This window comes from Vombatus ursinus, unplaced genomic scaffold (assembly GCF_900497805.2).
Source record: "Vombatus ursinus unplaced genomic scaffold, bare-nosed wombat genome assembly UNPS02003292.1, whole genome shotgun sequence".
NCBI classification, from domain to species: Eukaryota; Metazoa; Chordata; class Mammalia; order Diprotodontia; family Vombatidae; genus Vombatus; species Vombatus ursinus.
Genome location: NW_020943070.1, coordinates 17,897,126 through 17,923,528, shown reverse-complemented (window position 1 = coordinate 17,923,528; position 26,403 = coordinate 17,897,126). Strand labels below are relative to the sequence as shown.

The following is a 26,403-nucleotide window of genomic DNA, read 5'->3' as shown; positions in this document are numbered from 1 at the left end:
TGATTTAGAGAAATCTTTTACTTGGTTATTGTTATTTCAAATCGTAATAAGAGCAGACACAGAAGCATTTAAGTTTTCTATTGGCAGTAAACAAGAAATAAAGATATAAGCATTTTAAGCACATTAGTTATCACTTTTGACATCTAAGCCAGTCTGAAAAAGGACTAATAAGGAAGAAGCAAATATCCAGACAGAAAGAAGAAAACAAAACACAGTTTGAACCAGTGCATTAGTAAGTAGTTCTAGAAATTTTAGAGCCTGTGGGAATGGAAATAACCTGGCTATACTTTATTGAGTACGTACTATTGTATACTGTTGGGAAAACTTGACTTAAAACTTTTAATTATTCCTTTGAAATCATGATTATTGCTCACTTTACAATGTTTGAAAACAATTGCAACTTTCACCACACAGAAAAGAACATTTATGGGTTTTATTAAGAAAGGGGAAAATCCAAAAGGACACAATTCTAAGATAAAATATTCAATTGCCTTGACATAATTCTTTAAGGAACAAAGACAAAAGAAGGGAGGGACTAAGTGGAGTGGTCCCTTTTTCTGAAAGGTAATCAGAACTATGGAGATGCTATTTATGTGGTGGATAGAGGGCAGACTTGAATTTAGGAAGAGAAAATTCAAATGCTGCCTTTGACACATTAGTCACTTAATCTCTCAGTGCCCCAGGCAGTTATCTAAGATTAGAAATTACTGTATAGTACTGTTGATCTGCATGGTAAAATTAGTTTCCCCAAAGGGAATTTCCACACTCTTGAAATCCCAAACCTGGACAGGAAAAAATAAACAAAATAAACACATACATATGCACACACATGGATAAGCTATATATAGTCAAAGTTACAACTATTAGTGGCTTTTTTAAATGATATATCTAGGAGGCACAGAGTAATTAAATCTGTCTGCAATGTAGAGTGCTTAGATGAGGAATATGAAATGAGTCTAGGAAAGTAAATTGCTTCAGTATTGTAGTGGATCTTGGGTGTGAGACAAAGGAAATAAACTTTACTTGGGAAGCAACTGATAAACACTGAAAATTTATAAGCAGAAAAGTGACATGGTCGAATCTGCATAGAAAAAATATGTATATGTGCATATATGTACTATGTATAAATGCATGTATGTATTATGTATGCATGTGTGTATGTATATAAAAATTATTCTGGCATTAGTAGGAAGGGGCTACTAGAAGAGAGGATAGAGATTACATCAGAGCAAGGAAGATCAAGTTGGAGGCAATTATTGCCATTCATAGAATATTTATTAGTTTGGCGATAATGAGAATAATGAAGGAACAGGTACAGAAAATGTTTCAGAATTGGTAAAATTGGATAAGTGATTGCTTATGGGACATGATGGTTGTTATGAAAAGCAAATGAGTTATTTGTAAAGATCTCTGAGAACAGTGCCTGGCACATAGTAGGTGTGGTTTATTCCCTTTGCCCCTTTATATATCAGCCACTCTAGCCTCTATATCCTGTCTCCCACATTCATAATCTGAAATTATCTTTGACTTTTTCCTTTCCATCCTGTCCCATAATGAATCACTTACCAAGTCTTACACAGCTAATGTCTGAGGCTAGATTTAAACTCAGGTTTTCCTGACTCCAGGCCCAGTACTCCATCTGCAGCCATCAGTCATCCCCAAAACCAAAAGTTATAAAAAGGGTGAAAAATAGATTTCTTATGAGAGAATGAGAGATTGGGGTAGGTGGAAAGATAGGACCCAGGTAATTCAACTCTATCCAAAGTGACCTAAACATTATTCATTGGATTAAAATAATAGTCCCAAGACCGAATTTTCAGTTGGCTTGCATGTTGAATTCTAAATTCCCTTTTTCCTGAGATTGATGACACCAGTTTCATTCAAAGCTATAAACCATAGGAACCAGATTGGGAGGAGTCCTTCCTTTACTTTCCCTTCCAGCAACTTCAATTATAGACTAGAACCAGAAAATTCCTTAAGGTGATAGAAGAGTCTCCCTGCTGTCCCTGCAGCATTAGGGAACACAAGATTCAGTGGAAGTCGAAACCTGGAAAATTTGATGAACATGAAACAGATTATACAACCACCGCAAGGTAATAACACGTCACAGAGATGGGATTCATCTTCTTTCCCTTTGGGTCTCATTCAAACTGTGGGGAAAATAGAGAAGGAATTTGATAGAAGGATTAGGAGAAGTCTGTGGGGAGGAAATGCAGCAAAAATAGAGCATGACCATCAGACAAGAGAATTCATTTGCCTCTGGATCAAGTTGTTACTAGTCTGTTGAAGTTCCCTGCCCAATAGCAAGTGATTTCTTTCTCCTTTAACTCAGGTGCTTCCTGAAATATAAAAATGGGGAAATGAGCTGGTTGTCCCTTTTCTACTCACAAGCTTTCTTTAAAATTTTGCTTTTATATTGAAATTAAGTAGAGCAAAATCCCTACCAAAAGACAGCCCTTTCCCCTCTAAGCAGAAAGTTAAGGATGCATTCATAGAGCCATTTATCTTTCCATTTAGGATGCAATTTATACTTCTAGCTTATAAACATGTAGATAATATGTTTGCTAATGGCATTTATCCCTAAAGACTATGTTTCTGTGTGTGTGTTCACATACATAAATCTCTTTTGTCGGTCCCATTTTTTCTCTGCTTCACAAACTACATAGATTGTGATACTGTTTTTTTTTCTATTTTGTGCTTTTAAGAAATTATAGTCCTTAAATCAGGAGGAAAAATTAATAATAATTCCTAACATTTTAAGCAAAGTATTGATATACATTATCTCATTTGACCTTCACAACATACATATGAATACATAGTATCGTATTATACATTGTGGTCAGTGGGTGTTGTGTTTGTCCTTTGTTCTCAAAGAGGACCATGATGTCAGGGACATGATGACATAACTTGCAATTGACTTTGACATGAGTGAGGAAGGGCTGTGCAAGGTCATCAGCTTCATTTTCTCCTCCAGAACCACCTGGGTCCAGTGGCCAGATATTCATCAGGATGACTGGAGATGGCCCAGGATGCAATGGGAGACCCTGGCTGTTTTAACCTAAGGTGTTTTCAGGTGAAAAGATCTTTGAGTGAGGTAACACCCATTCAGTGAATAGGCCTCTTTAAAACGTGAGTCAAGGGATGGCCTTATTAATGAAAAAATAAATCAAACTGGGAGGGGGAAGACCCTTAGGGTTGCTGGCCAAAAAGAGAAACAGTTACTATTTACATTCACTCTGAGCAAGGAGGGCCCAAAAAATAACCATTAAGTGGTGCTTGTGCAGGGACCCCATACATATATACATACACATACATCTGAGATAGATGCTATTATTCCCATTTTTCAAATGATGAAGCTGATGCTGAGAAAAGTCAAATGAGTTATGTAGCGTCATATTGCTACTAAGTGTCTGAGACAGGATTTAAACTCTAGTCTTCCTGACTCCAGGTCTACTGCTCTATCCAAAATACTGCCTAGTCGCCTGAAAGTGTTAAATTAGGAAATTTGAAATAGCAAGTTAGCAACGATATGACTTGTCACATTTGAATTGTCTTTATAAAAAAATCAAAGAAAGCAAAAAAAATGATCTGGAGAAAAATCACTTCTTAGGTATGTGCATTTTTTCAGGTGAAATTTAAATAATAGTGCTGCTGCTGATGATGATGATAGTGTTGGTGATAATGATAATAAATTTAGTTCTTAAAGGGAACTTAGAGATCATCTGGTCTAGCGCACTAATTTGAAAGGGGTTGGATTAAAACCCCATAAAGATAAAATGACTTGCCTGATGTTAGAACTCTGGTCATCTGACTGCAAAACCAGGGTCCATTCCATTGCATCTTACTATTACTGTCATTGCTACTAATGAGGCTTTAGTTGATCAGAGTTAACATATTTTCAATAGGATTATTCCTATTGGATATATACAATATATGAATAAAAGACCTTTCAGATAGCAATTTCCAAGTCACTTTGCATGTAAGTTTGGCTCTCAACCCCACCCACATCTACCTACTTCTTTTCAGTTGGTCACCAAGCTTTTATTAAGCACATATTATATATGACACATTGTGCTAAACACTGGACTTATGAATTAAGACAAAAACAGGGGTCATGGCCCTCATGAAGCTCAGATCTTAAGACAAGAGAAAACATGAAAATAAATATATAGATTAAAAATACTTAGAGCATGCTGAAATGGTCTATGGCCATCTACTTGTGTCAAAATCAGCATACCTATTCACTAAGTTGGATAAGTTCTAATTCAGGAAGGAGGGAATGGAATTTCTGGGGAATATAAAAGGTCAATAGGTAGTCCTCATGGATCTATAAAATACAGAGACCAAATTACACTGGTAAAAGACCTACATTGGCTTTTTGGTGCAGATTGATAAAAGTCCGTCCTTCAATTTCCTAGCCTGGTGGTTATCACAGACCTGCTAAAATATTAACAAGCATAGCAGTGGATACACAAGCTGGAAGACATACTTAAAAGTATCTTATTAATTGCTTTTCTCTGGTCCTTTATAGTTTGTAGAATGGAACCTCCTTCATTTTTATCTTTGTAACAGTGTTGGCATAACACTTGAAACATAGTGGGTCTTTAATATAGTTAGTCCCCAACTTTTGCCAGGTTACATTCTTAGAAAACAATGCAAAAGTAAAACAAACAAACAAAACAAAACAAAAACAGAAATGTTCACACATTGAACTTGTGGGAAGGGATTAGGTTCTTGATCACCAAAAACTATAATTTTTCACTAGAGATTGCTGAAAATACTCTTTTCTGCATACAATTCTTTATAACAAAATATTAATTCTGATAATATTCATTTTTCTTAACACAAGAACCATGAAATAACCCATAAATGCAGTATAAAAATAAAATTGGTAACACACAAAACATTTTTCTCACTAGTAATGTTCAGAAACATACCCCTCAAAGATCAGAGTATAGGACGGGGTTGTCTGGAATGAATTCACAGACTAAAGCATTCTTTAAGTCAAGGTGGCAAAGATTTATTGTTACACTGTACAGCAGGCAAGGATTCTCAAGAACCTGCAACCTAATAGGAATGATGCTAAAGTTTACATAGGAAAAGCAGTGAATTATGTGCCAAGTATGCTAATTAGATGATAACATACAACCTTGGTCACAGGCATCATTCACTACTGGAAATTCCTGGGAGGGGGGTTTCCTAAGGGGCATGTTTTTGGTCTGTTATATCCGAAACAAGATAGCTTTGGGAGTTGATGTCTATAATTTGACCTCTGGATGGTACATGGTAACTGTGGTCATTGGTACTTGATAGTTGTGCTGGTTCAAGATAGTCCTGTTCATAAACGGGAAATTTTATAGAGGTCAGCTTGTTCTTGTAATGGGGAGAGATAGTTTTCCTCACTGGGCCCACTCATGAGTTATTGCCAGAGATAGGGTCTTTGAGTTGGGGAGAAAACTGTCAGGGATAGTGCCTTGAGGCTAGGGAGAAACATGATCTTGGAAGTAGTAATGAGGTTTAAGGGTTTAGGGGTACTGGAACCCCAATATCACAACATGCGGATCCTGCCTGAAAGAATTCAACCCAAGCCTTCCTTCAGCCAAAGAGAAGGTTTATTAAAGATCTGCCATATTAGCCAGACTCTTGAGGAATCTGAGAGTCTGTGAGGTATTGGCTAGATTCTAAGACTCAGAGCAGTGGCTAGATTATAGGAATCTGAGCACCTTAATGGAGACAAGATGGACCTTATATACAGAAAGACTGTGGCAGGGATCTATGAGTGGTCAAGTAGTTTGAGGTGACTGGAGGAGGGATCTAAGGAAGATCTGAATGGGAGTGGCCAGTAAGCTGGGGTGAACAGAACTCCTGGGACCTGGACAATGGAGCCTAGCTAGGATTAAGTGTGGGAAATGACCAGGGCCATGGGGAGGTAAGATAATGGAGGGGAGATTAGGTGTAGCCACCAAGAAAGGCCAGTTGATGGGATTATAGCCTCAGGCAAACACCAGAGATTTGGCCATGTGGGAAAGTCCAGGGTTTTTCCTTTCTGGGGCCCAGATCCCAACCCCATCAGTGGGGTCCAAATACAAGCACCCAAGCACCCTGTCAGTAATTCTCTAGAATTCTGTGGCCTTTAGTGTTAACATCTCAATAAAAACAAAACAAAAATTGATTTCAGACAATACTCACTTCATAACACATGTAATCTACAACACCATAAATGCTATACAATAATAATATTCTTGAAACTAAGATGTTTTCTGGCCTGAATCTTGCCTTCCACTGTGTCTGATGGTGGTGTGAGGGCATCTGACTATCTACTACACTGCTATAAATCTCTCTACCTTGGCAGCCTGGGTCTAGAGTTGCTTCTGTAAGAAGATGCTGTGACTGGTGTGGTCTGTACATCACCTCTGACATCAACCTTCACAAGATAATAGATGTCATTGGAGATAATGAAGGATGCACCAGCTTGAAATAATCCATCAGCAACATCTGCTTCCTGCACCATTTGAGATTCTTAAGGGTCTCATAGTATGGGAAAATAGCAAAGGCAAATCGAAGTTTAGCCTTGAGGTTGAGATTAATGATGGGATCAACAGCCTTGATGTCTCTAGGCAGCTGGATTATTAGGTCAATAATGATGGCATCTTTATTTTCTCACCGCCTTTGAATCACTACACCTCTTAGGTTTTTGTTTGTTTGTTTGTTGTTGTTGATCAGTCATTTTTAAGTCAAGGTCAACTCTTTGTAATCCCATTTGGAGTTTTGTTGACAAAGATACTGGAATGGTTTCCTTTTTCCTTTTTCAGGTCATTTTGCAGATGAAGTATCTAAGGCAAACAAGGTTAAGTGACTTGCGCAGTCATACAGCTGGAAATGATCCAGTTTAGGGGTTCAGGGGTCCTGGGACCCCAAAATCACAACATGCAGGTCCTACCCAAAAGAATTCGACCCAAGCCTTCTTTCAGTCAAAGACAAGGTGTATTAGAACATCCATCATATTGGGCAGACTTTCAAGGAGTCTGAACATTACTAAACCAGGCTAACAGAATTGGCAGATTGGGTATAGCCACAATGAAAGGCCAGTTGATGGGATTATAGCCTCAGGCAAATGCCAAAGATTTGGCCACGTGTGAAAGTTCAGTGTTTTTCCTTTCTGTGGCCAGATCCCAATCCCATCATTCCCCCCTCAAACAAAAGGGGACCCAAATTCTTTTGGAGTAAGGGGTGAAACTGCTTCCTGCTGGCAAGGGGAGTAGAGCTCTCCCTGCCTCAAGAGGGTCCCAAAGAGGAGGTTGACTGGAACCAAGCACAGGATGCATCCAAGGAACGATGTGGGGACACTGGCTGGTATTTGCTGTTTGCTATCAAATGTAGGTGAATGGCCCATAGTCTGGAAGACATAAATCTGAGAGAAAAAACTGCAGGGCCTAGATATAAAGCAGGGACTAGATTTAGGGCCTAATTTTGAGAGGATAAAACATCCTTAGCTCTGTTTGGATTCAGATAATTCAGTTTTCCAACCATGCAATATCAAATCCACCTCATAGCCACACTCAGGAATAGCCAGGTGGGTAACAGTGCCTTTCAAAGCAACATAATGGGGAAACTGAGCCAGGAGGATCCCATCTAAGACTGTGGCTAAAATTGTCCTCTCAGCTTTTCCAAATGCTGACTTCCCACCAGTATCACCTTCTCTGAGTAGCTTGTGGCATTTCTCTCAAATGGTGGATTATTGATTATCCATGGATTATGACCCTTCAGACAACTCAAAATAAAATCCTATGAGCTTTTGCCTTAAACAGCAAGTTTTACTAATCACAGCTTAGGAAAAATTTTCCAGGATTTACATCTCCAAACTTAAATTTGTCCTGATGTAAAAAGCCAATCATTAGAGATTTCTATACACTTGCAAATTCTCAGCAAGACATACATAACCCAAAAAACTTTTTGGTTAGTTTACACATTAAAACAATAACCAACAATAGCTAAATTATTTTAGTGGTAGCCAAATTATGAAAGTTGCTTGACATAACTGATACAGAAAGTTCACCAACTTGAAACTTGAAACAAACCCATTACCAATCAGGTGACTTCAGTTTTGTTAAATGTACTTCCAAATTACTTTACACAGAGAATCAACATCTCATCATTAACAATTAAAACTACAAATTTAAAAAAGCGAGCTTACCCAAGTTCAGAGGCTAACTTCTTTACCTTGAGCAGGATATGCTGAACCTGGGTGATGCTTCCAGACAAAGGTTGCCCCAGAGCCCAAGGCTATTGACAGTGAGGCACATGCTGTAGCCGCTGTCCCTCCGCCCTCCTTCCTTTCCCAGGTGGGGAAGGAAGAAATCAAAGGTGAGAGGTAAAGGGTGAAACTCTCTTCTCCTATGAGAGGGGTTAATGGATACCCTCTAGACTCAAGGGAAGGGAGTGACCAGGTTGTACAGGTGTTTCAAAATTCCTTAATGATAAATCACAAAACCTCCAGAATCTGCCAAGATATTTTTAGCTGTTTAGATATTTAAAAGATATATTTAACCTCCATGAAGGAGGATTCAGAGGTGCAGAGGGAAGGGAGTAAGTAAGCCACAGGGAATCAAAAAGCAACTGCAGTTTTCCCCAATTCCCTAGCAATGAGGGATTTAACAGAATTGAGCATACACTTCCAGATAGGGCATCCATCCTTGTCCTCTGTGCTGCGGAAAGTGTACCCAGGTCCATGGCCTTGAACCAACTCAGTGGACCGAGAGCCTGAGAGCGTCAGGCCAAATGCAAGACAGCCTCATAGCTGTCTGCCAGAAAAGCACCTCTAAGCCTTGGTACTTGGAGAGCAACCCCAACTGCAGAGCAAGAAAGGAGATGAGGGGGGGAGGCTTACATACTTTCCAGTCTTGGCTGGAGAAGAACTCGGGGTTAGGCAGTTTCCCATACAGGCTGCCAAAATGATGCGGTTTAGGGGTTCAGGGGTCCTGGAACCCCAAAATCACAACACATAGGTCCTGCCTGAAAGAATTCGACCCAAGCCTTCTTTCAGCCAAAGACAAGGTTTATTAGAACATCCATCACATTGGGCAGATTCCCAAGGAGTCTGAACATTAGTAATCTATTGGCTAGATTATAAGAATCTGACCAGTGGCTAGATTATAAGAATCCCAGTGGTGGCTAGATTATAAGAATCTAAGCATCTTAATGGAGACAAGGTGGACCTTATATACAGAAAGACTGTGGCAGGGACCTAGGAGTGGCTAGTAAACTGAGGTGAACGGAACTCCTGGGACCTGGACCTCTTGGCCAAGGGAGAATGGAGCCTAGCTCGGATTAAGGGTGGGAAATGTCCAGGGGCCATACATGGGGAGGTAAGACAAAGGAAGGTCAGGCTAGGTTAACAGAATTGGGAGATTGGGTGTAGCCACAATGAAAGGCCAGTTGATGGGATTACAGCCTCAGGCAAGTGCTGGAGATTTGGCCACCTGGGAAAGTCCAGGGTTTTTCCTTTCTGGGGCCAGATCCCAACCCCATCAGTAAGAGTCTGATACCAGATTTAAACTGGGGAAAATTACTCCAAGCTAAGCACTCAATGCACTGTGCCACCTAGCTGCCCTATTTCTCAGTAATTCTAAGCAACTCTCTCCAACGCACCAATAAACACCTTTAATGCTGAAACAATTACCAGGGTTTGTTTAACAAAAGAAATTTCCTTACAATGTTAATTTTATTTGGAAGTTTGGGAAGAAAACCCATCACTGATTTGGAAGCTTGGGCTTATAGCCCAAAGGACTTAACTCTAAGCTTTGGGAGCATAATTGCAACACAAAACTTGAATTTTAAAGGCATACAATGAAAATACACAAGAAATGCATGGAGAGCTCTTTACTCTTAGTGACAAGGTAAACAAGACCTGTGGAACTCCTGGTAGGATAACAGTCACTCTACAAACTTAGTGCACCTCATTTTTTCCCTCTACTTTGCATAGCGACAAATGTGTGAGATTGTCAACCCAAAAGTGAAAATACTAATAAAATCACAGGAATTCTTGAAGTTAAAAATGTTAAACCTGTGAATGTTGAGGGTTAACTGTGAATGCTTATTGATTGATTATTTTATGTTCATTATGGCTCTGGAGAAAGAGTTCATTGTGAAGACCGATACACCTGGCACGAATTGAGTGTTTAATAAATGTAAGAACTGTTGGGATTATTATTGTTATTATCATCTTCATCATCATCATAAATACTAGAAGAATTGACTAGTATTTGACAGTATTAGTAATGTCAATAGTATTTGCAGTAGTAGTAGTAGTATAGTAGTAGTAGTAGTAGTAGTAGTATCAGTAGTAGTAATAATTATTAATAGTAGGAGTATTTGATAAGAAAACTTCACCATTGTTGTGGTCTAAGAGGTTGAGACTCCTCAAAGACTGGAGTACAGGATGGAGTCATTTGGAATGAATTCACAGACTCAAGTATTCTTTAAGTCAAGTTAGCAAAAAGTTTATTGTTATACTTTTCAGCGGGCAAGGATTCTTAAAGAATCTGGGACCTTAGAGGGGTACAGTTAAAGTTTATATAGGATAAAATACAATAAAACATGTGACAAATATGCTAAGTAGGTGGTTCAGGGAGGGATCAGGGAGTGGTTAAAGAGTGATCAGTTTTTAAAGGAACATGCACTTTTTTTTTTAATCTACTGAACAGGTTACCCAGAGTTCACTGGGAAAAGCTCACAAGAGGGGCCACATGGAGGTGTGGTTTTAGGCCTGCCATGTCACTAAGTTAACTAGAGGTCAGGGGTAACTGAGAGCTGTCCAGTCTGCCACCAGGCAATGTCTTGTTTGACCAGATAGATGTAGGGAGTATACATATGTCTTAGATCTAGAATACTGATAATGAGGAGTCCAGGATGCAGATAATGAGGTAGGGCAGTAGTATGGGTAGTCCAATAGGTACAATATCTTTATGACCCAGTGCAAAGCCGGTTCAAACTAATAATTCCTTCAGGTGCTGTTTGTAACTGCACCAGGGAGAGAGATAAGGGTCTTGCTGGGGCCCACTCATGCGTAATTGCTAGGCATGGTGTCCTTGGGCTGGGGAGAAACTGCCAGAGACAGTGTTTCTGAGGCTAGGGAGAAATTGGGGTCCAAGCACAAGCACCCAAACACAAGCACCAAAGCACCCCATCAATTATCACTTTTATAACAATAACCCCCAAACTGCAGTTTCAAAGTTTCATAGATTTAGAGCTGGACAGGACCTCAGAGATCACCTACTCCAGTACCCTCAACCAGTTTATGACCTTTAATACTGCCAAGTGTGGCCAGCAGATTAAAATGTAATTGGGAAATATTTAACAAAATCAAAATATAACAGATCATAAATAATGTTAATATGTGCTTTTCTTAGTCAATATGTGCCTTACATTTAGTGGCTTTCTTTCTATTTGAGTCTGATGCCAGTTATCTACTCTGATCCTCTTATTCTATAGATGAAGACCACTAAGGACAGAGAGGTACCTAATATCACATTAAAGGTAAAGGGTAGCTCCAGGTCTTAAACACAGACCCCATAGCTTCAAAATGAAGACTTAACCAATATGTCATGCTGACATATGCATGATTATGAAAAGCAGAATTCATACACCCAGAAAATCAGGCACCCTAACAGTCTCCTCTGTAGATTATAACAGACTAGTCATTTAAAATGATCAGTGATATTCTGTCTGAATCATGAGAACCAGATAGGGGATGCCGATGGACAAGGCACACATACCTGAGGCAAAGACAGTTGGTGATAGACTGTTGCATCTCTCTTCCTGTTAGGGCATTCCTCCTGACAGGCTCAATGTGCTGAGCTCCACCTCTGCTGTGACAGCCTGATATTGGCCACACGGGCCTGTTCAACACTTTACCCATGGCTTTTATTCACCAAGGATATGACACAATTTCTGCTGCTATGTCCATTCTTGGGAGATTTGTTCCCTAGCCAAAGACTCTATGGGGATATTAGCAGGTTTGCTGAAACTCTTATCGATTTGCTCCATTATTTCATGAGAGCAATGTTAAGGTTTGTCATGGACCTTTTCCCAACCCAGGGATAGGATGCCATTCTGGTGATTTCGGACACCCAGATAAGGATGATGTTATAATTCCCTCCTATGCCAAAATTATCTGCTTCATTATTATTTTTCTATTTATAATTTTTTACTTATAGGTTAATTTTTCATATCTTTATTTCTTAAAAAAAAATCATTAACCCTCCTTAGGCATTCCTTATAACCAAAAGGGGGGAAAATAACAAATCAGCAAAACTAACCAGTATGTAATTCATGTTTGACAGTATGCATACAGTCAATGATCCACACCCATAGTTTTCCAAATATTGTAATAAAAAGAGAGAGATTGTCTCATATCTTTTCTAGGGTCAAATTTGACACTTAAATTATGTAACATTCATTTTCTTTTTGTTCTTATTTGTTCTTCAATAATTTTGGATTGTTAAAGTGATTGTATATATCATTTTCCTGGTTCTGCTTACTGCATTATATATCAATTTATAGAATTTTTCCCAGGTTTCTCTGAATTCCTCATATTAGTAATTTTTACATTACAATTACATATTGGGCAGTTAAGTGGCTCAGTGGATAGAGCTCTGAGCTTTAAATCTGGCTTCAGATGCTTAGCTGCTCTGTGACCCTGGGCAAATCACTAAATTTCTGTTTACTTAGAAGGCAGTTAGAAGTCTCAGTGGATCAAGCCCTGTGTGTTTAGTTAGGGACACCTGAGTTCAAATTTGAGCTCAGACAGTTATTAGCTGTTGGACCCTGGGCAAATTTTTTCCTTAAACCAATGGAGAAGGAAATGACAAACTACTCCAGTATCTTTGCCAAGGAAATTGCACGGAGTATTGTACGTATTGTAAATTGTCGAAGGAGTCACAAAGAGTTAAAATGTAACTGAACAACAAAATTTATGTATCACATTTTATTTAGGCATATCCAACTCAATAGATATCTATTTTGTTTCTATTTCTTCGCAGTTAGAAAAAATGACGTATTTTACTATACATGCGAGCTTTCTATTTATCTTTGGTTTCCTTGAAGCATATGTCTAAAGATGAAATTTCTAGGTCAAAGGATATGGACATTTTTGTCACTTTTCTAGTATAATTTGAATGACCTACCTGGATTTTGGGGCCAGTGTGCCTATCTTTCCACAGCCTGCTAAACTTTGACAAATAACATTTTTTTTTTGGCTCATCTTAGCTAATCTGAATGCTATAAAGTGACTGCTAAGAATTGTTTTTATTTGTGTGACTTTTAATATTAATTATGTGGAACAATTTTTCCCCTATGATTGTTAACAATTTTAAATTCTCCTTATGAGAACTTATATAAAATAACCTTTTACAACTCATCCACTGGAAAAGGGTTCTTGGTTATATATGTATTTGTGTTAGTTCCCTATATGTGTTTTATACACACACACATATACGCACACGTATGTATATGTATATATGTGTACAGACATACATACATGTATGTATGTATATATATATATATATGTAAGACATTTATCAGAGATATGTGATGCAAATATTTTCCCATTTGCCAAATTACTCATCTTATTCTGGTTTAATTGATTTTGTTTTCTATATGACCAATTACACATATCTCTGACATGATCTGATTTCTCTTTTCTGATCACTCTATCTCTTATTTCATTATGATTTCTCCCCTAGATATCACTGGGTGGGTTTTCTTTTTGTTCCCTTTTTTTTTTAAATGGTCTGAGCATTCATTTTCCCATTTTTGTTAATTTTGAGTTTATTGAGGTAAACAGCATAAGTTGTTGGTCACCTATTGCTTCCAAACTACTTTATTTTTACCCAATAGTTCTTGTCAAATAAGAGCCTCTTTGCAAGCAATTTATGTTCTCTGGTTTACCAGACCCTGGATAATTGTGTTTGATATTTTGCCATTGGCCTCTTTCTTGAAATTTTCAAGCTTCACAGATTTATCTTTCACCTGACCTTCAATTGATGTGCCTACTTCCTCTCTCCTTCATGGACCACACTTTTAATGGCCATTTATCTAAGTCACCTTTGAATTAGATATAATGTCCCTTCTAATGGACAGACCAGTAGAAACCAGATTAACTGGAATATTATTTCAGATGTGATATCTCCTATCATTGATATAATTGACTTTGTCTACTTGCCATGAAATTCTCTTATCACTCACTTCATTTGCACACTCAAAACAGATTATTTGGCATGAGTTATGTGTTCTAATCCCAGGTTTCCCCTCTACTAAGTCTGTGAATCAGTCTTTAAAAATCAAAGGCTATATGGGAAAATTAGAGACTTCGCAGTCCACTTTATAAGTGGGACAAAATGGCATACAAATGTCAGGCCAACTCTCTTCATTGGCCTAAGGATCCATTAAGCATGAGTGGACAAAATTGAATACTGTGGTGAACTAAGGAGATTGAAATGGTGGTAATAACAGAATTTCTCTGTCATAACTTTGTTCCATCCCTTCTTCAATATTCAGGTTTAAGAAGATAAGAAGACTTCTCTCTTAATTCCAAAACAAAGGAATTCTTTCCATATTTTGTTTTGTTTTGTTTCATTTGTAGGTTAATTTTGGTTTGGTATTTTGAAGGAAAGTGAGGAAGTAAAAAAAAGATATGGTCAGCTCTCCATAGGACCACATTTCTAACTTTTAGACTCAAGCAGGGTAAGGATATGAGTTTGGAGAAGACAGATTTCGGATCTCTCTCATTGTTTAATCCCATTTCTAGAATTGATTCCTGATAACTGCTTTCTTTCTCCCAGCCCAACTGCCTAATGCCACATAACACACATGATATAATCCTTTAGGTGACTCTGACTGCATCTAGGACAGATATAAATCAGATTTATTCATCTTCTAAGAGAGTGAATACAGGAAATGTCCCTTTAGTACCTCAGGGAACATGATGTTTAATGAAATGACGACTGTTACAATCTCCAACTCATTTAATAGATGCTTAGCCATAATGACTATTTCTTGGAACCTTTTTAACCCTGTATCAATTAAACTGTCTTCCAGAAAGTGATAACCATTTCCTTGATCAAAAGGAGCCTGTTTTTTATTTGTTTGTTGCATCTGAGATCATTCTATTTGGAAGATAGGAGGGGAAAGTTGTGATCAGTTACTTAGATTAATTCTATCATGATATGACAAGTCTACATACATATTCTAGACAATCATATACCTTGTTTGTAGCTAATGTACAAAAATCCAGAAAATCATCATCTTCAACAAAAACAACAAAAATAAAACAAGCTCTGATTGGTATTATTTGAGGATTTTTAATTTTTTTTTTTAATTTTTAATGCTCACTCGGAAAATTAAACAACTGACTCTTAAAAGAAGATATGAGCTGGGTCCAGCACATTCTTGTTGATATCTAACTAGCAATCTAATTATTTCTATATATATATGATGTCTGTGTATATATAAATAGATATATGGAGAGAAAAATCATAAATAGATATAGGCAAACATAGATGGGTAGATAGATAGAAATATATAGTATGCAGGGTGTTATATCCTGTATTACTTATATTTCTTACATCAATGTAGATCTAAATGCTTTGATTTATCTCACTTCTCTATTTGTACCAAACAGAGGAGTGTCTGACATTTTTATTTGTATCCCAGACTCCTAGCGTAGTATTTGGCACATAGCAGGTGCTGAATACATGTTTGTTGATTGAGTAATTGACATCAGGCATTATGTCATTATCTCAAGATGGAAATCAAGCAAGGCATTAGAAGGCTGGCTAAGCTTCAAACAAGTTAGGCAGTACAGGTGGCAGGGGTTTTCTTTATGCTTTTGACAGGCAAGCCAATGTTTTCTCCTCCAAATGTTAAGCATTTTAGTGGGCAGATTTACTCCATATCCTCAAAATGATTTAAAGGAAAATATGACTGGCTGGAAACTTTTATCTTGGCACTAAATAATGAGACTTTTAAAAAGTAGTTTCAGTTTCTCATTGATCTCATAATGTATGGTTATGATTACAGGCAGATAAGATCTGCAACTATGCAAGGATGTTTAATGGATGGCAACACTTTACCCTAATCACGTGGAACTAATCATCGAGTACTAAGTTAAACTGACTTATAAGGGAGTCCATTCCACTTTTTACCCAAGTACCTATGCAAAAACGAAGAGACACAAATCAAAGGAAAATTGGAGGTGAGCTCTGAACAGCATTATCTTTGAGTTGTCTAATTTAAGTGAGTTATACTTCTACTCTATTTTCTAGCGATTTAAGTTTTTTTTTTGAATGAATTTCTTTTCTTCCACAAAAGAAATAAATGAAGGTATTTTTTTAAGAAAGGGAAAAGAAATGAGGCACTAGAAAAAGATTGAAGACTCTTAATGTATCTTCTATCTACCAGCCATTTTACTTGTGTTTAGTTGTGTTCCTTATGCCCAAAGGGATATTGAGATGTATGTCTTTCATAAACTGAAGATAGAATGTTTGTTCTTAGAACACAGCATCATAGTCTTCAGATGTCACAAGGACACACTAGAGTCATACAAAGTCAATCTGATAATCTGACTCAAAAACTGAAACAAACCTGATACTGTGTTCTTTTTTCAATTTATTTATTTATTTTTAGTTTTCAACATTCACTTCCATAACATTTTGAGCTCCAAATTTTATCCCTATCCCTCCCCTCCCCCTACCCCATGATAGCCTGCATTATGACTCCCCCTTCACACAATCTGTTCTCCCTTCTATTACCACCACCACTCCCCTCCCTTCTCTTATCCCCTTCCCTTTCTGTTTTCCTGTAGGGTAAGATTGATTTTTATACCCCTTTGCCTATGTATCTTATTTCCCAGTTGCATGCAGAAACAATTTCTAACATCTGTTTCTAAAACTTTGAGTTCCAAATTCTATCCCCTCCTCCCTCCCTACCCACCCTCATTGAGAAGGCAAGCAATTCCATATAGACTATGCAAGTGCAGTCAAACAAAACAATTTCATAATAGACTATTTCCCTCCAACCTATCCCAGCTCCTATTTATTCTAGTCTGTCCTTTGGCCCTGTCCCTCCTCAAAAGTGTTTGCTTCCGATTACCGCCTCCCCCAATCTGCCCTCCCTTCTATCACTACTCCCTCTCTTATCCTCCATACTCAATTGGGTGTGCATGTTATTTCCTCCTTAAGCCAAATCCAATGAGAGCGAAGTTCACTCATTACTTCTCACCTCCCCCCTCTTCCCCTCCGTTGTAAAAGCTTTTTCTTGCCTCTTTTATGTGAGATAATTTACCCCCATTCTACCTCTCCCTTTCTCCTGTCCTAGTACATTCCTCTCTCATCCCTTAATTTTCTTTTTTAGATATCATCCCTTCATTTTCAGCTCACCCTGTGCCCTCTGTCATATTATATATATTCCCCCACAACTACCCTAATAATGAGAAAGGTCTTATGAGTTACAAATACCATCTTTCCATGTAGGAATGTAAATAGTTCAACTTTAAGTTCTTTACAATTTCTCTTTCCTGTTTACCTTTTCATGCTGTTCTTGAGTCTTGTATTTGAAAATCAATTTTTCTATTTAGCTCTGGCTTCTCAAGAATGCATTAAATTCCTCTATGTCATTGAATGCCAATTTTTTCCCCTCATTGATTACACTCAGTTTTGCTGGGTAAATGATTTTTGGTTTTAATCCTATCTTTTTTGACCTCCAAAATATCATATTCCAAGTCCTCTGATCCTTTAATGTAGAAGTTACTAAATGATCTGTTATTCTGATTGTGTTTCCACAATACTTGAATTGTTTCTTCCCTGGTTGCTTGCAATATTTTCTCCTTGACCTGGGAAATTTGGAATTTGGCTATGATATTCCTGGAAATTTTCCTTTTGGGATCTCTTTCAGGAGGTGATCAGTGGATTCTTTCAATTTCTATTTTACCCTCTGGTTCTAGAATATCAGGGCAGTTTTCTTTGATGATTTCTTGAAAGAAGATTTCTAGGCTCTTTTTTTTTTAATCATAGCTTTCAGGTAGTGCAATAATTTTTAAGTTATCTCTCCTCAATCTATTTCCCAGGTCAGTTGTTTTTCCAATGAGATATTTCACATTGTCTTCTATTTTTTTTTTTATTCTTTAGGTTTGGTTTTATAATTTGTTGATTTCTCATAGAGTCATTAGCTTCCATTTGCTCCATTTTCAATTTTAAGGAATCATTTCCCTCAGTGAGCTTTTGGACTTCCTTTTCCATTTGTCCAATTTCACTTTTTAAAGCATTCTTCTCCTCATTGGCTTTTTGGACTTCTTTTGCCATTTGGGTTAGGCTATTTTTTAAGGAGTTATTTTCTTCAGTATTTTTTGGGGTCTTCTTTAGCAAGCTGTTGACTCATTTTTCATGATTTTCTTGCATCATTCTCACTTCTCTTCCTAATTTTTCCTCTACTTCTCTTACTTGCTTCTCAAAATCCTTTTTGAGCTCTTCCATGGCCTGAGACCAACTCATATTTTTCTTGGGGGCTTTGAATGTAGGAGCTTTGACTTTGTTGTCTTCTTTTGGTTGTATGTTTTGATCTTCCTTGTCATCAAAGTAAGATTCTAGAGTCTGAGTTTTTTGACCTCTGCTTGCTCATCTTCCCAGCCAGTTATTTGACTTTTTAACTCTTTGTTAAGGTAGTGCTTTGCTTCCATTTTGGAAGGTGTACTGACCCAAGCTTTAGGGGTTTTATGCAGCTATTTTCAGAGAGCCTTCTATGTACCTGTAAGTTTTCTATTCTTCCAAGGTGGTATGATCTAAGGAGAGGTACAGATACTGTGTTCCTGTATATGCACAGAGCATTAATTCTCATCTAAGGACAGGTTTTTCATTATTACCCCAAGCAGTGTGGAATTCTCAAGCCAAATAAATTTTAATTCAATTCACTCAAATTGTAAAAATGAATTCAATTCATAAAGCCTGTTAAGTACCTGCTTTATTCCAGGAACTGAGGATTTTTTTATCTAGATCTATGAATTTATCTGCATGGGAGCACCCAAATCATGGAAGTAATTTTCATTAATATAGATTGGCAGCTCCTCTATATTAGTAAGTTGCTTATGTCATAGAGAGGTTAAATGACTTGGTTGTGGTGGTCACATTGCTAATATATATGGGGCAGGACTTGAATCCAAGGCTTCCCCTTGACCCAAGAACCATGTCACTTCTCTGATGTTGGTGTTACAAAGAAAAAAAAAATGAAATAGTCCTTGGTCTCAAGAATCTCACAGTATCATGTTTATTCAACTGTGGGAATGTGATATAAATAGTTAAGTGTAAATAAGGTTATTTGGAGAGAGAGAGTAATTGGAGGGATCAAGGAAGGCTTCAGGGTACAGGTGCCACCTGAACTGAAATTTGAGGGAAGAAAAAAAGAAAAAAGATTCTGAGGGTTGGAGATAAGCAAAAAAATGTGTAGGTAATGGCTTGCATAAAAGCAAGTAGACAGGAGAGTTTGGGGGCCAATTAATAGTAGCATATCACCTCTTTCAGAGGTCACTTTTGGGAGGGCAATTCAAATTAGCCTACTGTTATGCATCTGAAGTCAGTACAAAATGAGAAAAACTCTGTGGATAATTCTGAGAGGATAAGGAGGGAGATTATTTTTTCTCTTCTGGGCAGTAAGTCAATCTTCCTATTTTAGGATTATTTCTATTCTCTTCAAACAAAAAGTCCTATTCTCTAGCCACTCCACTTCCTTGACAGTTCCCTAGATTTTACATATTTACTTTCAATTTTGCCTTTCTTAAAGTTATTTTCCCCACTTACAATGTCCTTTCCCTTCCTCATTACTTGTCCATATCCTTTCAAGTCTTCCTTCAGGGAAGACCATCTGAAATCTGGCCTCTCCATTGTTTCTTACCAAAAAAATTTCATGTGAAAATTTATCCTCTTTCTCCTTTATATAAAAGTTATTGTCGGGGCAACTAGGCGACACAGTGGATAGAGCTCCAGCCTTGGAGCCAGGAGGAACCAAGTTCAAATCCAGTCTCAGACACTTGACACTAGCTGTGTGTCCCTGGGCAAGTCACTTAACTCTGATTGCCTCACCAAAAAGAAAAGAAAGAAAAAAAAAAGTAATTATCTCTATGTGCTCCTTTGAATAAAAACATGTGGCAGGTGGAAGTTAACTTTGGCATTGTCTTAATTAGAAGTTTTATGTACCCCCAAAGTGTCCATGGATAGATTTCACTTGGAGTAATGAACTTGCATGAAAATAATTTATATATAAATATTACATGAATATTCATACATAATTTCTCATTTTTTTAAAAAAAAATTTCACCAACTTTTGGTTTCCTTTAGGAAATCCCAATATAAACTGGTCCCTTCTTTCCACAGAAAAGAAAATGGAATCTAGAGAAAGTCAAATGATTTGCCTACGATAACACAAGTAGTTAGTAATGGAGTTAGGAGCTTAACTAGAGGTGGGTTGGGTAAATGCCAGAATTAAGAGTTTACTAAGTGGTAGGTATAGTACTAAGTGCTAATAATACAAATATAATGAAAAGAAAGAATCTGCCCTCAAGGAGCTTGCATTCCAAGGAGACAATACACAAAAGGAAACTACAAGCATATGGGGAAGGGGCTGAAGGTACCCAGTGGAAGGCCATTAAAGAAATGTCCAGAGGAGTATAGCTGCTGGGAAATGAAGAAATGACCTCCCCAGTTTTCCTTCTTATATGGAGATTTAGGGAAGAATTGTTTAATCAGGAAGGGGCCCCAAGGGCATTTGAGTTTTAAGTATGAAGTGATCTTTTTAGATGAAGAATATTTGGGGAACATTATAGAAGTTCAGAGAAGTGCATTTTGGTGGAAAATGAATATGTTTAACAACTATCTCTTCAGAAGAAAAAAACGCATTCATACACACACATATATAATATATGTATATATATATATAAAATATACATACATACATAAAACTCTTAAGATTAATCTTTATTGTTAATATTTTCTCAATCGTTTTCTTAGACAATCCAACAAAACAATGAATCAAGACCTGATTTGTAGCATTTGCTGATTTCCAAGGTGTACATATTCACAATGAAAATTTAATAATTAACTGTCACAACCCGGCTAGAGCTTGTTCTAGCACATACCTGGGGAGAGGGGTCAGGGAGTTTCCTGACTCCTTGTCTCTTTTTCTTGATCTTTTCCTTCTTTTTTGTTGTTCAGTTGTTTCAGTCTTGTCCAACTCTTCATAAATCCATTTGAAGTTTTCTTGACAAAGATATTGGAGTAGTTTGCCATTTCCTTCTCGACTTATTTTATAGAAGAGGAAACTGAGGCAAACTGGGTTAAATGACTTGCCCAGAGTTAAGTAACTAGTAGGCGTCTGAGGCCAGATTTGAACTCAGGAAGATGAGTCTTCCTGACTCTAGGCCTAGTGCTCTATCTACTCTACCACTTAGCTGCCCTTGATTCCTTTAATGGTCCTCTAATAAACCTGAGGGTCTTCCCCTCCCAGTTTGATTTTTTTTTCCTTTCCTTTCCTTTCCTTTCTTACTTTTTTTCTTTTTTTTTTAATTAAAGGGGCCATCCCTTGAGACACACTTCTTAAAGAGGCCTATTCACTGAATGGGCATTGCCTCACTCAAAGTGAGAATCTGAAAAGACTTTAGCTTAAAAGGGCCAGGGTCTCCCACTGCATCCTGAGCTATCTCCAGTCTTCCTGATGAATCTCTGGCCACTCGACCCAGATAACTCTGGAGAACAAAGTGAAGCTGGTGACCTTGCACAGCCCTCTCTCATTGAAAACAGTTAATTGCAAGTCATGTCATCATCTCCCTGATGCCATGGTCCTCTTCTAGAACAAAGGACAAACACAACAACAATAGTAATTATTTCTTGTAGGTGTCTGCTCTCTCCAATTAGATCGTAAACTCCCTAACAGCAGGTTTTATCCCCCTGCACATTTCTATACCTTTCACTCCATTTCACACAATTCTAAACATTGGACATCTGATAATACTTATCAAGTTAGATTATGCATCATTACCTAAAATTCTCAGTCTTTTCTATAAGCCTTAAAATGGAAACGGGAAAATTAGGCTCCCATGTTATCAGTGAAAGGCACAAAGATTTAGTAGAAATAAAACTGAGTTCCAGATCTGCCACTGATGCCATTTAGGGATTCAGGGGTGCTGGGACCTCAATATCACAACACACAGGTCCTGCCAGAAAGAATTTGACCCAAGCCTTCTTTCAGCCAAAGACAAGGTTTATTAGAACATCCATCATATTGGGCAGACTCTTAAGGAGTTTGAACATTAGTAAGCAATTGGCTAGATTTTAAGAATCTGAGCTGTGGCTAGATTATAAAAATCCCAGCATCTTAAGGAAGACAAGATGGACCTTATATACAAAAAGTCTGTGGGAGGGATCTAGGAGTGGTCAAGTATTCTATGAGATAATAGAATTCCAGGAGAATGGAGCCTCAATAGGACCAAGAGGGTTAAGTGGCCTGGGGCCATAGGGAGGCAAGCTGATGGAGGGGATATTGGGTGTAGCCACAATGAAAGGCCAGTTGATGGGATTTGGCCATGTGGGAAAGTCCAGGGTTTTTCATTTCTGGGACCCAGATCCCAAGCCCATCACCACTAGCCAGTTTGTATAAATTTCATAATCTCATGGATTTTTATGCAAAAAGGAAATTTGGAGATTAATTAATGCACTATGGACATAGACAAGCATGTAGGTCAAGATGTATTGTCATCAATTATATAGATGGAGCCAAAAAAAGTCCTTAAAAATAATCTAATTCAACTTCCTCCTATAACAGATAAAGAAATTGGAGCCAGAGGTGGTTAAGAATCTTACTCAGGGTCACATAGTTTGTTAATGGTAGAGTTGAGATTAGAACCCAGATGCTAGATTGGGGGGCAGCCAGGTGGTACAGTGGATAACGCACTTGGCCTGGAGTCAGGAAGACCTGAGTTCAAATCTAAACTTAAACCACTTACTAGCTTTGTGACTCTGATCAAATTGCTTAACCCCTTTTTGCCTCAGTTGCCAAGAAAATCCCAAATGGGAACATGAAGAGTAGGGCACGACTGAACAGCAAGAACCTAAATTATGAGTTCCTTGAGAGCAAGGACTGTCTTTTGCCTCTTTTTATTAGCATAGTGACTAGCACACAGTAGGCATTTAATAAATGATGGGGTTGGGATCTGGGCCCCAGAAAGGAAAAACCCTGGACTTTCCCACATGGCCAAATCTCTGGCATTCCCCTGAGGCTATAATCCCTTCAGCTGATCTTTCACTGTGGCTATACTCAATCTTCCCTCCATAGTCTTGCCTCCCTATGGCCCCAGGCCACTTCCCACCCCTGGTAATTCTATTACCTCATGGACTACTTGGCAATCTCTAGATCCCTCCCACAATCTTTCTGTATATAAGGTCCATCTTGTCTCCATTAAGATGCTCTGATTCTTAGAATCTAGCCAATAGCCCATAGATGCTCAGATTCCTTAAGAGTCTAGCTAATATGGCGAATCTTCAATAAACCTTGTTTTTGGCTGCAAGAAGGCCTGGGTCGAATTCTTTCGGGCAGGACCCACCATGTCGTGATTTTGGGATTCCAGGACCCCTAACCTCTAGACCTCATCAATAAACATTTATTGATGACATCCAATATTCTATCTACCATAATGCCTTGTCTTTTGCCTCTTTAGGCCTCACTTTCCTCATCTGTAAAATAAGAAAGGAGAAGTAGATGGTCTCCCTTTCAGCTCCAATAACAGAATCTAAAGCAATACCTAGGGCAGCGAGGTGGTACAGTGACTAGAGAGCCAGGTCTGTAGTCAGGAAGACACAATCTTTTTGAGTTCAGATTTGACCTGGGCAAGTCACTTAACCCTGTTTGCCTCAGTTTTCTCATCTGTAAAATGAGCTGGAGGAGGAAATGGCAAACCACTCCAGTATCTCTGCCAAGAAAACCCCAAATAGGGTCAGGAAGTGTCAAGACTAAAATGACCGAGCACCAACAAAAGGTGATAACTGCATGCTTGCTTGACTCTGGCTTGATTATGTTACATGTGATCAGAGAATTGTGAAAGACAAGTTTTCTTTTCAGTGCACTCAGCTCCTGAAAGGAAAGTTTTATTACAAATATTTCTTTTTTTCCCCATACTATCACTACCATTGCCAACATGACACTGTAGTGGGCTACACAGCTCCATATTTCACTCATTTCTGCCAGTGGCAATATATTCTTGAAGGAACACTCAGAGTGCTGAAGGTCGAAGCTGTATTTCTCTGGCTGTTACAAATTTTCATTAGTTGAATCTCCCCATTCTGATCTACAGTTCTGTGAACAGACTCAAAAGATGCTACTCAGAGGGGTGGGGAGAACTCATATGGATCAATGTTAGACCCTTACCAAAGATTCCCCTGCATTCATTCAGCGAGTACTTAGCACTCAGTTAAGTCAGTGTTTAGATATTTGGGGTTCTGCCTTTTCTGTTTGTCCAGATTATTAGCTAAAGACAATCCTTTGGGAATTAAAGGATAATTCTATATGCTAGGACCCTGTATTTATTAAACACTCATTATGATGGGGTATGGGCCCAAAGTGAGACCTTTGCCCCCTAATCCCAAAAGAATTTGGGTCCCATTTGTCTATGGGGCCCTAGGAAACCCCACCTTGGACTCTCTTTGAACTCCCATTTGATAAAGAGAGTCTCTAGTGTTCTCCTGAGGCATCATTCCAGTAATCCTCTCAACTGGCCTTTCATTGTGGCTACTTTCACTGTGACTACACCCAACCTCTTAACTCTGTTACCCTTAATCTAGCCCAGCCCTTCATTATCTATCACCTCCCCATGCCCCTGGCTACTTCCCACTCTTGCTCCTATCTAGATCCCTCCCTTGACCTCCCAGTCACTCCTATCTTGATATCCTCCCTATACCCCTCCTCCAACACCCTAACCTACTGGCCACACACATCAAGATCCAACCTGAACCCCTTCTCCCAGACCCATCCTCATAGTCACTACTTGGCCCCTCCTAGATCCCTCCCACACCATTTCTGTATATAAGGTCCATCTTGTCTGCATTAAAAGGCTCAGATTCTTAAAATCTGGCCTGATTGCATTAGCGATACAAATGTTTAGATTCCTTAACAGTATTGTCAATGTGGTGGATTCTTTAAATCTCACTCACCCCCAATCAATGTTCTAATAAATCTTTTCTTTAGCTGAAAGAAAGCTTGGGTCGAATCCACTTGGGCAGGACCAGCATGTCATTATTTCAGAGTCCCAGCACCCCTAAACCTCAACATATGTTTCCTTGAACCTCAATATTGATGTGCTAGTTGTTGAAATACACAAATGGGACTCTAATTCTTTCTGGGGTGAGGGGCAAAGGTCTTAGCTTGGGCCCATACCCTGTTATTCCCCCCTCAAACAAATTGGACCCAAATTCTTTTGGGTAAGGGGCAAAGGTCTCAGTTTGGGCCTGTGCCTCATCACTAGTCATCATGCTAAGGTGCAAAAATACAAGGAATGGAAAAAAAACAGAGTCTTGGCCCTTAAGGAACTGACATTCCAATGGAGAAGACATTATACAAATGGCTATGTCCATACAACGTATATACAGTTTTGAGGTTTTGAGGAAAGGGGCATGAAGAACCATGTAGTGGTGTTGAGGTTTAGGGGTGCTGGGGTGCTGGGACCCCAAAATCACAACACATGAGTCCTGCCAGAAAGAATTTGACCCAAGCCTTCTTTCAGTCAAAGACAAGTTTTATTAGAACATCCGTTATATTGAGCAAACCCTTAAGGAGCCTGAACACTAGTAAGCTATTGGCTAGATTATAAGAATCTGAATAGTGGCTAGATTTTAAGAATTTAAGCACCTTAATGGAGACAAGACGGACCTTATATTCAGAAAGACTGTGGGAAGGATCTAGTAGTGGCCAAGTAGTTTAAGGTGACTGGAGGAGCGGTCTAAGGATATCTGGATGGGAATGGCCAGTAAGCTGGGGTGAACAGAACTCCTGGGACCTGGTTGGCCAAAGGAGAATGGAGCCTAGTTAGGATTAAAGGTGGGAAAATGGTGGGGGGCCACAGGGAGGTAAGACAATGGAGGGCCAGGCTAGGTTAAGGGTAACAGAGATTGGGTGTAGCCACAATAAAAGGCCAGTGGATGGACTATAGCCTCAGGCAAATGCCAGAGATTTGGCCTTGTGGGAAAGTCCAAGGTTTTTCCTTTTTGGGGTCTAGATCCCACCCTCATTAGTGGGAAGCACGAAGAAAGATGGTACAAATACCCACATCCAGTATCTCAATGTCTCCATTCTTTTTTTTAATCTTATTTTTTTCCC

General features: G+C 38.5%; 1 pseudogene; it reads left to right on the top strand.

Moving 5' to 3' along the window:
- The first annotated feature begins 1,291 nt into the window (after positions 1 to 1,291).
- LOC114050443 overlaps positions 1,292 to 26,403 on the top strand; it is a 39,347-nt pseudogene continuing 14,235 nt past the window's right edge.